This window comes from Nerophis lumbriciformis, linkage group LG23 (assembly GCF_033978685.3).
Source record: "Nerophis lumbriciformis linkage group LG23, RoL_Nlum_v2.1, whole genome shotgun sequence".
NCBI classification, from domain to species: domain Eukaryota; kingdom Metazoa; phylum Chordata; class Actinopteri; order Syngnathiformes; family Syngnathidae; genus Nerophis; species Nerophis lumbriciformis.
Window position 1 is genome coordinate 20,098,363 of NC_084570.2, and position 9,138 is coordinate 20,107,500.

The window sequence follows — 9,138 nt, forward strand, 5'->3', positions numbered from 1 at the left end:
CATGTCAACACACAGATACACACACTTTGACCAACCCGGGGGCAGGGGGGTGCTGGTGTCCCAAACCCATTTGTGTCAATCAGGGGGAGTTCAAAAGCCAGGAAATATTCTTTTACAAACACACACGAGTTAAACTTGGCTGCACAGTGTCAAAAAGAAATGTCAGTCAAAACGAATGGTGACCTCAGTGTGTGTGTGTGTGTGTGTGTGTGTGTGTGTGTGTGTGTGTGTGTGGGGGGGGGGGGGCTTCCAAGTTCCCAGATCCCACCCAGAGATCCCAAACACGGACGCTCCCTACTAGGGGTGGACGATAAAAAGATACCAATATACTGTATGTTGCGATATCGATATGAAAATGCGTTCATTAAAACTTTCGACACAGGAAGAAACCGCAAACAGCCAATCGGGTGACTGGTGATCAACCACCAAGTTGGGTTGCGCCATCTTGCCGTCTGCCAGTTGATTCTCTGCATGGGGCGAGAAGGGAAAGTAAAAATGAAGAAATCGGTGATAAAATGGGAAAAGTCAACTGTTTTTTTTTTTCCAAAAGGACCGTAGTCAGACACCAATGTGGTCTGTAGATGATGCAAGGGCCCCTGTAGATTAACTACGATCAAAGTATTGGACAGGACGTCGGACATGTGTAAATAAAGTTGTACTTTATATAAGAAAAAAATGGGCATACAAAACGGTACAAAACGACCCTTTTATCTTGTTATCATCTGTCGTTGATTCATTCACCCGAAGGCTCGTAATACTCAATCTCAACAACCACAATGCACCTGCTCCCGGTCTTTTTTAACATCTGGTTTTCCACAATGAATAGTGGAACATGCAGTATCTTAGTTAACCCTTTGTTAGGCTATGAAGTAGAAAACATCTCAATTCAGTGTCAGTGTTTCTCAAGTAATCAATATCAAATACATGTATAATCAAATCAATTCCCTTTTAACTCTTTTTAACTGTAAATAATAATAGATTAATTTATCAGCAATTAAATCAAGTATGCAAATTATGAATGATCATCACACAAACTATATAACCCATAAGTTACAACAGCCCCCTTTAAACCCTTCAGAGCAGGGGCGTCAAACTCGTTTTTATCGAGGGCCACATCGCAGTTATAGCTGCCCTCAGAGGGCCACTTGTAACATCTATAATATATGAAGATGCCTATGCATTTGATTATTATGTATTGTTTACATACAATGTAAAAAGTGTAGATTTTACAGTAAAAGACTGGCATCTTAATCACTAGAACTGTATTCTAAAATTGTAAGTGTTTTTTTAACAACACATTACCGTAAATGGAAAAACAGTACAGCTGTTTTGTTTTTTTTACTTAAAAAAAACTGGCAGCTTATTCACCAGAAGTTTACAGTAAAATTGTGAAACGTGCTGTTTACAACATTATTGTAAATGGAAAAACACTACCGCTGTTTTGTTTTTGTTTTTTTATTCTGGCAAGCGAGCTACCAGTCATGTGGTAATATTTTTCCATTTACAATAATACACGGCAAAAACAACCGTAGAAACTGGCAGCTCAATCAACAAAATGTTGCCGTAAAAACAGTGGTAGGGTTTTTTTTATTTACAGTCATAGGTCAATTTTACAGTAAAAGCTACTGTAATTTTTTGTGTATAATTTGATGGATGATTTGCTTTAAAATCACAAGTCAAGCAGATAGTTAGGATTTATTTATTTATTTTTAATTTAAAAAAAATGGTTCGGAAAGTATGACAATATAATATTTGTTGCAATATTGCACTGGTTATCAAACTTTTTCCACCAAGTACCACCTCAGAAGAGACTTAAGTACCCTCATAGTGACCAACAGTAAAACACAGTAGCGTGGTAGGCCTAAATATTCATTTTAAACAAGGCAGAGGTTTCCACACAGTTTAAACAGTAACACTGTGTATGAATGTTTAATGAAGTGATTATTTGGCGAACCACGAGTGGTAACACAGTGTGAGGATCACTACACTATTGGGTAATATTTAAGTTTAAAAGACATGCAATTTTAAGGTATATTTTTTTCTGTCAAAATGGAAAGAACAAATACCGTATTTTTCGGAGTATAAGTCGCACCGGAGTATAAGGCGCACCTGCCGAAAATGCATAATAAAGAAGGAAAAAAACATATATAAGTCGCACTGGAGTATAAGTCGCATTTTTGGGGGAAATTTATTTGATAAAACCCAACACCAAGAATGGACATTTGAAAGGCAATTCAAAATAAATAAAGAATAGTGAACAACAGGCTGAATAAGTGTACGTTATATGACGCATAAATAACCAACTGAGAACGTGCCTGGTATGTTAACGTAACATATTATGGTAAGAGTCATTCAAATAACTATAACATATAGAACATGCTATATGTTTACCAAACAATCCGTCACTCCTAATCGCTAAATCCCATGAAATCTTATACGTCTAGTCTCTTACGTGAATGAGCTAAATAATATTATTTGATATTTCACGGTAATGTGTTAATAATTTCACACATAAGTCGCACCCCCGGCCAAACTATGAAAAAAACTGCGACTTATAGTCCGAAAAATACGGTACATATTTAGGAAAAGATAAGGTACTTTGTTGATGCATATTATTTCCAGGTGTTTGCGGGCCACATAAAATGATGTGGAGGGCCAGATCTTGCCCCCGGGCTTTGAGTTTGACACCTGTGCTTTTTAGCACAGCTATAATATCTGCATTATTTTCTTACATTTTATTAAGCATTTCTTAAATATTTTACTATTTTTGCACTTTAGTTTTAACATGTTATTGTTAAGCGATTTAACCATTTTGTTTACATTGAGTGTTTTCCGCCTTTATAGCTGAGGCGATTATAATCAGAGGAAGGTTACATTTGAAATAAATATCAATTTTCTTATGGTCCTTATTTTTGATAGGTCATAAAGAGATATCAATAATTAGCGATATTGATATATTAAACCAGGGGTCTCCAAACTTTTTGACTCGGGGGCCGCATTGGGTTAAAAATATCTTGCCGGGGGCCGGGCTGTATAGATCAGTGACGTGCGGTGAGGTTCATGGCTGGTGAGGCACTGACTTCATCACAGTCAGATTTACAAACATATGAACCCTAAAAAGTATCTTATTCACCATTTGATTGGCAGCAGTTAATGGGTTATGTTTAAAAGCTCATACCAGCATTCTTCCCTGCTTGGCACTCAGCATCAAGGGTTGGAATTGGGGGTTAAATCACCAAAAATTATTCCCAGGCGCGGCGCCGCTGCTGCCCACTGCTCCCCTCACCTCCCAGGGGGTGATCAAGGGGATGGGTCAAATGCAGAGGACAAATTTCATTACACCTAGTGTGTGTGTGACAATCATTGGTACTTTAACTTAACTTTAACTTTACACATACAAACTGTAGCACACAAAAAAGCACATTTAATAAAAAAAACGTTATTATGGTCTTACCTTTACTTAGAAATTAAATCCATGCGCCGCAACTAAAGCCCTCACTTAAACTTTCCACGTGCAAGATTGAATCTATTTAAAAAAGTGTAACCGAGGGTTTATAAATGTCGCCTATACTGTATGAAACTACAAAATAACAAACACGGAGGCTCCAGTTTACACGAGGACCACTTTATTTACATTCTTTCAAAAACCTCCGCAACGTGACATCACTTCCGCTCTAAGCGCCTTCAAAATAAGAGCTCAAGGCATATACTGTATAACAGCGCATAACAGGAACTTAACATCACAAAGAGGAAAGCCCATGAAAATAGGTTACAAAAGTTATTTAATAAGAAGCCAAAAAGTGCAAAAACAATAATGTTCGTGTTGGAGGAGTTGTGAATTAGATACACCTGCAGTCTGCAGGTGTATCTAATGTTGTGTCCCTGCAGTCATTCACAACTCCTCCAACACCAACATTATTGTTTTTGCACTTTTTGGCTTCTTATGAAATATTTTTTTTAAATAGATTCAATCTTGCACGTGGAAAGTTTAAGTGTGGGCTTTAGTTGATATAACAATTCTACGGCGGGGGTGCAGGAGGCGAGCCTCAGCCAGTGCGTCTTTTGCAGCCGTTTTATGATCGCTCAGCACAAGAAATACGTTACACACATACAGTTGTTGACAAAATACACTGTACATTATATACCTCAGCTAACTAAACTATGGAAATGTATAATATAGTTCATATAGCAATACAGTCTCACTGCACAGCAGGCCAGCAGTTAGCCGAGTCATTGCACAATCCATGTTGCGGCACTGAGTGACGTGCCTCAACTGGCTGCTGTTCACCGCACCGTCTCTTCTCAGTATTTGAACGGCAAATGTGAAAATTCAGCGATTTTGAATAAAAATAATCTAAAACTGGTGAAGTTAAATGGAAAATAACTTTATAGTATAATCACTGGATACATAACAATTTAATTTTTGTTTTTTCTTTTTACATTTTTTTTCTTTCCATGATGGCAGGTGAGGCCCCGCCTCACCTGCCTCTAGTGACTGCACGTCACTGGTATAGATATATATGTACGTTAGGTGAGGAAAAAACACAGAGGCTATTTCATCCCGACAAGCCTATTTCGCAAGTTTCTCTGCTCTTCGGGGGATTTTATAATATACAGTCGTGGTCAAAAGTTTACATACACTTGTCTTCAGTTTCTAATAATTTATACTGATTGGAGCACATACTTGTTGGTCATAAAAAAAATTCATGAAGTTTGGTTCTTTTATGAATTTATTATGGGTCTACTGAAAATGTGACCAAATCTGCTGGGTTAAAAGTATACATACAGCAATGTTAATATTTGGTTACATGTCCCTTGGCAAGTTTCACTGCAATAAGGTGCTTTTGGTAGCCATCCACAAGCATCTGGTTGAAAAATTGGTGCAGTTCAGCTACATTTGTTGGTTTTCTGACATGGACTTGTTTCTTCAGTATTGTCCACACGTCAAGACTTTGAGAAGGCCATTCTAAAACCTTAATTCTAGCCTGATTTAGCCATTCCTTTACCACTTTTGACATGTGTTTGGGGTCATTGTCCTGTTGGAATACCCAACTGCGCCCAAGACCCAACCTCCGGGCTGATGATTTTAGGTTGTCCTGAAGAATCTGGAGGTAATCCTCCTTTTTCATTGTCCCATTTACTCTCTGTAAGGCCCCAGTTCAATTGGCAGCAAAACAGGCCCAGAGCATAATACTACCACCACCATGCTTGACTGTAGGATTGGTGTTCCTGGGATTAAAGACCTTACCTTTTCTCCTCCAAACATATTGCTGGGTATTGTGGCCAAACAGCTCAATTTGTGTTTCATCTGACATCACATGGACACAGACAAGACCTTCTGGAGGAAAGTTCTGTGGTCAGATGAAACAAAAATGGAGCTGAACTGCACCAATTTTGTCAAGAGGAGTGGTCAAAAATTCAACCAGAAGCTTGTGGATGGCTACCAAAAGCGCCTTATTGCAGTGAAACTTGCCAAGGGACATGTAACCAAATATTAACATTGCTGTATGTATACTTTTGACCCAGCAGATTTGGTCACATTTTCAGTAGACCCATAATAAATTCATAAAAGAACCAAACTTCATGAATGTTTTTGTGACCAACAAGTATGTGCTCTAATCACTCTATCACAAAAAAAATAAGAGTTGTATAAATTATTGGAAACTCAAGACAGCCATGACATTATGTCCTTCACAAGTGTATGTAAACTTTTGACCACGACTGTATATTATAAAATCCCCTGAAAAGCAGAGAAACTTGCAATACAGGCTTGTAGGGATGAAATAGACTCTGTGTTTTTTCCTGACCTAACATATATTCCGCTCTTCCCCCGGTATTGAGCACTGTATAACGGATAAACCACAGAAACCTGAAATATATATATATATATATATATATATATATATATATATATATATATAAATGCATTTTTAGACAATATGATTTGCCTGAGCAGCTAGGAGACACCAAGAGTAACAAGCGGTAGAAAATGGATTAGAAAGGACAGATTTAAAAAAAGAAAAATCTCTCATCTCTCTGTCATCCTCTGGTGTGACTAAGCACACGGTTGCCATAGTAACCGCGGTATCACACTGCAATTCTGGTTAATTGTCAAACACTTCCAAGCTCCAAGTACTTTTTTTTTCCCCCCCTCGCCTGGCCTTTATAGGAGCGTGTTTCCCGCCATTAAAAGAAATTTAAAGGAAAAATACCTCCACAGTCCACACATTCATCTCGGTGCTAAATCGGCTTATCATCCTCTAAAGACGACATCACGCGCACGTTGGCGGGGGAGATTATTCATCCCGCGGTGACCCAGGCAGACAATAAAAGGAGCTTCACAATGGAAATGTTAATTTCCTCATTATCAGCCCTCTTAATTATTTGTTGTGACAGATAATTGCATGCGGGGCGTTTGATATCAGCAATAACCTTCTGCCTAGGCTGTCAAGGGGGCCTTGTCGCCCCTCTCGCCCCCGAGCGCCGCTTTTCACCGAAACAAAGAGCAGGGAGCGTGCACGTAACCTTTGTGAAGAGCCTCCTCTTCCCCTCGCCGTAATAGGAATAAATATTATAGATTAATTAATCCGCGCTGATTATAATTTAATCACATCGCCTCCTGGGGTCAGTGCATTATTATCCCACTTAGTGGGAGCCATGTACACACACACACACAAAAATGCGTTGTTCCAGAGCCAATTACATTTTTTTTCTTTGCCGTTTTATTGATTGATTAATTACCAGTAACAGTTTGCTGCGCGTCTCTTTGACGAGCACATGAGACCGAAACAACTCCACATGCTAATTAACGACAAACTTCACATCTAAATTTGTTTTGTTTTTTCTAAGGATGTTCCGATACCGATCATCCATGAGTGGAATCAACTGATACCAAACACATGTATTAACTGTAGGGGTGGATACCTTTAACATTTGAACTGATACGGTACCGATTCCCGGTACCAGGGAATCGATACAGGTACTCAATCTATTTTGGGTACTTTTGTGCGTGTTAAGTATTGTTTTTGATGGAAAAAATCAATACTTATTAACACACATAGATGAAGAAAAAAAAAACAGTTTTCCAATGAGTCGCGATTCTTATTTGTAACAATTAAAAAAAAAACAATCACAAATGGATTTTTATTGATATCTATGTATTTTTATATATATATATATATATATATATATATATATATATATATATATATATATATATATATATATATATATATATATACATATACATATACTTATACATTTATACAGATATATACACATAAATATACACATTTACACATATATACACATATGTATATACACATATATATACATATATATACACATATGTATATACACATATATATATACACACACATATATACATGCATACATATATATACATATATATACACATATGTATATACACATTTATATATACACACACATACACATATATACATGCATATGTATATATATATATATATATATATATATATATATACACATACATATATACATGCATACATATGTATATGTATATGTATATATATATATATATATATATATATATATATATATATATATTTATATATATATATATATATATATATATATATATATATATATATATATACACACACACATTTATATATACACACATATATATTTTTTTATTTATTAATTTATTTTAATCTGTCCTGTCCAGCCACTCAGATAAATCATATAGTTGATGTAGATGATATATATCTGCTGTACATATTTACTTTAAAAAGATAAATGTTGGATTATTGCCTTATTTGTATTCGACTTTATTAAATTTGACTTTATTAAATGTGTGGGTAGAATTTTACTAAACAAAACCAGTTTTCTTTTAAGTAATACAGAAATGTATCACAACTGTTTATCTATTTTATGAAGGAATGTAGTTAATCATAGAGCTGGCCACCCAATGTTGGGCACACCTGTACCTCGTTGCTAATCTGTCGATCTATTCTCATGTACACGTGTTGTTCCCGATGCCAAAAAGTTCTCTGACTTGTGTATTTTCTTTTGCACTTGCCAGCTTTTGTATTTCTCTACCCCTAGTTGGGTGTCCTTCGACTTCCTCGCGAGTGTGTTTTCTTTTGTCTACATTAAATCTCATTATTTTTATTCACCGTCTGCTGGCCGTCTGCTGCATCTTGCGGTCACACCGAAACCTGCCTTCAAGCTTGTGACAACCAGATTTGGTACCCATCCTTAACCAATACGTGAGCAAATTGTCGAATAGTTTAAGAACAACATTTCTCAAAGAGCTATTGCAAGGAATTTAGGGATTTAATATTATCAAAAGGTTCAGAGAATCTGGAGAAATCACTGCACGTAAGCGATGATTATATAACGGACCTTCGATCCCTCAGGCGGTACTGCATCAAAAAGCGACATCAGTGTGTAAAGGATATCACCACAGGGGCTCAGGAACACTTCAGAAAACCACTGTCAGTAACTACAGTTTGTCGCTATATCTGTAAGTGCAAGTTAAAACTCTATTATGCAAGGCGAAAGTCATTCATCAGCAACACCCAGAAACGCCGCCGGCTTCGCTGGGCCCAAGTTCATCTAAGATGGACTGATGCAAAGTGGAAAAGTGTTCTGTGGTCTGACGAGTCCACATTTCAAATAGTTTTTGGAAACTGTGGACGTCGAGGAAAAAAACCATCAGGATTGTTATAGGTGCAAAGTTGAAAAGCCAGCATCTGTGATGGTATGGGGATGTATTTCTTCCCAAGGCATGGGTAACTTACACATCTGTGAAGGCACCATCAATGCTGAAAGATACATACAGGTTTTGGAGCAACATATGTTGGCATCCAATCAACGTTATCATGGACGCCCCTGATTATTTCAGCAAGACAATACCAAGCCACGTGTTACAACAGTGTGGCTTCATAGTAAAAGAGTGCGGCTACTATACTGGCCTGCCTGTAGTCCAGACCTGTCTCCCATTGAAAATGTGTGGCGCATTATGAAGCCTAAAATACCACAACGGAGACCCCCGGACTGTTGAACAACTTAAGCTGTACATCAAGCAAGAATGGGAAATAATTCCACCTTAAAAAATGTGTCTCCTCAGTTCCCAAACGTTTACTGAGTGTT

The 9,138-nt window shown here is 37.2% G+C and overlaps 1 long non-coding RNA gene across 1 annotated transcript in view; it reads right to left on the bottom strand.

Moving 5' to 3' along the window:
* Positions 1-359: 359 nt before the first annotated feature.
* Positions 360-9,138, bottom strand: part of LOC133622595 (uncharacterized) — a 182,024-nt gene continuing 173,245 nt past the window's right edge. The window contains exon 3 of the long non-coding RNA XR_009817803.1: positions 360-467. This is a non-coding gene — a long non-coding RNA (uncharacterized lncRNA). The remainder of the gene's footprint in view (positions 468-9,138) is intronic.